At 34.7% G+C, this 3,115-nt stretch overlaps 1 long non-coding RNA gene across 1 annotated transcript; it reads right to left on the bottom strand.

Moving 5' to 3' along the window:
- Nucleotides 1-1,624: 1,624 nt before the first annotated feature.
- On the bottom strand, nucleotides 1,625-2,871 carry LOC127532218 (uncharacterized). Its single transcript, XR_007939619.1, has 3 exons — nucleotides 2,634-2,871; nucleotides 2,296-2,405; nucleotides 1,625-2,001 (listed from the first exon to the last, which is right to left on the bottom strand). It is a non-coding gene; the product is annotated as an uncharacterized LOC127532218 (long non-coding RNA).
- Nucleotides 2,872-3,115: the final 244 nt, after the last annotated feature.

A 3,115-nucleotide genomic window follows, 5' to 3' on the forward strand; every position in this document is an offset into this window, starting at 1 on the left:
TTCATTTTATTGGTTAGAACAAAGATTTTAAAAAACAACAAACTTGGTTCATTTTATTGCTGCTTTCAAAATGTGCTTGCAACCAATTATTATTTTTGGTTTAAGTTATACAAGCAGTTCTTCGACATTATCGGAATAAATACTCAAAATGTGTGAAGAATTAAGGCATACATTTATTTTATTTTGTGTTTTTAAAGGAATTTTAACTAATGGTAGGAGTTTAAAGCTCCTGCACTGGAAAAAATGCCCCTCTCAAAACAAGAAAAAAAATTATTTCAAGGAACTTTTACTTTGAAATAAGTGAAAAAAATCTGCCAATAGAACAAGTGAAAAATGTCTTGGTAAGATTTCTTGAAAAAAGATGTGACATTTAGAACATTGACATCTTAAAATTAGCTGGAAAAACTTATTTTAAACTATATTTTACCAGGACTGTCAAGCTTAGGTGTCTTAAAATAAGCCACACGTGCTAAAACATTGTAGCTTTTTTTTACTCAAAAATAGATTTTTGCTGTCATGTAACCTCCTAATTTGAAATGTATTAAACTTATTTTGAGTTGTATAATAGCAGACTGTCGCTAGATTTAAGACCATCTTGTACTTGAAATAAGATTACAAATATTAATTTAAGCATTTTGAGATATGTCTTCTCACAGTTAGCTAAAAATCCTCAAATCTAGTCATGTTTTGACAGCATTTGGGGGTGTTGTGTTTTAGAGCCAGCGATGCCAAAAGTAACTCAAAAGTAGACGTTTGCTTTTTAAACATTCATGTTGAGTACAAAATTTACTTATTTTAGGTTGTATAACAGTGACATGACTAGATTTAAGACCAATTTGTTCTTGAAACCATTCGTGTGATTTAAGCATTTTAAGGTATTTGTCCACATACAGTTGGTTGAAAATACATTTGTTGCAAATATGACCATGGTTCTTAGTCCCTCATTTATAAATAACCCTACACCATGTTAACAAATCTAGTATTGAAATAAACAATTTATTTGCATGCAACGCATTGGCAAACTTGACAACTTACATCAATTAAGATACAGATGTTTGCTTTAACAAGGTGCATTCATTTGTAAAAATAAAACAGCTGTTTTTTAATAAGACATTGTTTTTTTCAAAATATAAAAAAAATTAAAAATTAAAAATTTCACAGGACTTCTCTGCACAGGATTTTGTCTTACATTTTTTTGAAAAGTAGAAATATGACCTGTTTTTCTAAATCACAATTTTTCTCAAAATTAGGACTTTTTACAAAAGCTGTTTTTTCACCATCATGGAATAATGACCACCCAAAAACAGTTCTTTGTCCATGCCAAAGTTTAGTTTCATCCAGTTTGATTTTAGATCAAGATATTTGCTGATCAAGCATAAATTCAGAAAAACAGGGCAACATCATACTTTAAGTGAATTTTATACACACCTGCTTACAATAGCCATTTTTGCACACTTTTGTTTCACAGCGTACTTATTGGAACAAACAAAACAGAACAATAGAAAATGCCATGGTAGAACTACATGTAACTGTGAATTTTCTGTAGATTTGTGACAAACAGAAAGGGCCTGAATACCTGGCCAATGTTCCTTAATATTTTGAGTTTACACTAACGTTGAGCAAACTTAACAACTAGCAATTATGGATTGCAGTACCCTGATGAGATCAGGAAAAATCTAAACATCTGCTCTATTTGCCAACAAAAGCTTTCCAATCAGCCAGGCTCTTTTTGTAAGATGGCGTGAGGTCTTTGTCATGGATTGTGTCGCAAAGAACCTCAGTTTGTATGATTGAAAGTAGTGTAGCAATGCACCTGGGGTATGTCAGGTGTAGAGCATAATAGTAGGCCATGAGGTATAAAGCACCCTCTGTGACCTTGTCTTTTGGGAACGTAGTTACCGGCGTATGTCCCACAGCTAGGAGGCAGTTGTATGGGCTCACAATCAGGACTGGACAGGAAAGAGGGCGTTTCCTCAACTAGGCACTGGGGTCTTCTTTTTCCTTTCAAGTTATAAAACATGAATCATTTCATTAAAATGATGCACCTCTAATTAAAAGATAATTTTGGTTATTTTGATCCATTTCCTTTTACATAGGCGCTAAGCCTCCTAAAATACAGAAAATTTTGATATAAAATATCGATGCAATTAGGGAATATGAAAATGCATTTGTTTGGTGTACAAAATTGCTCGTATCAAAAGGTGAAAAAAAGATTCCTTTTATTATTCAATACTGCAGATTTTGTGGCTTTAGTCAGTCAGAATTAATATGGAACACTTTTTTAGCACAGCTCACCTCAAGAACATGCACAAGAGCTTCACTTGCATCTCCAAGTTTCTTTGGTGGAGCTGATGCAGAGGGGAACAATGATGGTAGCACACCCAGGATCCTGACAGCTTGTTCAGCTGTTTGGGAAAATATTCATCATAGTTAAAATAAGACTAAATGTAAAATCAGAGTATCAGATCAAATCAGAGTAAAACTCCACAACAAATGATGCTTAACAAATACAACATTAGCTTGAAATGACATCTCTGTGGATAAAAGAGAGACAATACAACACCACAGGAAATTGTAATGAACATTTTATCACATCCACAATGTCCTTGACACATGAAATTATCTGTGCTGACCTTTGTCCATTCCCATTGGGGGTTTCACCATCTTTTTCCACAGACCAAAAAACTGCACTTTCTGGCAGAAGTCATGCCATCTTCCCTTCACCTGGTCAATGTAGTGGCTATTATCCTTGTCCAAGATGCACCGAAGCTCCTCCATCACCTATGAAATATCCAATTCACCAGGCAGTAAACTGTATCACTTTGTCAGCTGAAAATATAAAATATTGTTCTGTTTGGTTGTTAATAAAACTTACATGTCCAATGTCCTTAAAACAAGGGTACGCCTCCAGAATCTTCTCAGGTCTGTTCTCCTCACAAAGAGAATCAGAATCAATGAATGCTCGTCTGGCTGGAAATTCCAAGTCCAGGAGCTGAGAGACAGACTCATGGTTTGGCGTTTTTTTCTTATACAAAGCCTGTAGGGTCTTGTAGTGCTTGACCATTGGTTGCTGGGCTGTCACTGGATGGAGAACTGACTTCTGAAGGCTTGGTAG

The sequence above is a fragment of the Acanthochromis polyacanthus genome, chromosome 22, assembly GCF_021347895.1.
Source record: "Acanthochromis polyacanthus isolate Apoly-LR-REF ecotype Palm Island chromosome 22, KAUST_Apoly_ChrSc, whole genome shotgun sequence".
Classification (NCBI taxonomy): domain Eukaryota; kingdom Metazoa; phylum Chordata; class Actinopteri; family Pomacentridae; genus Acanthochromis; species Acanthochromis polyacanthus.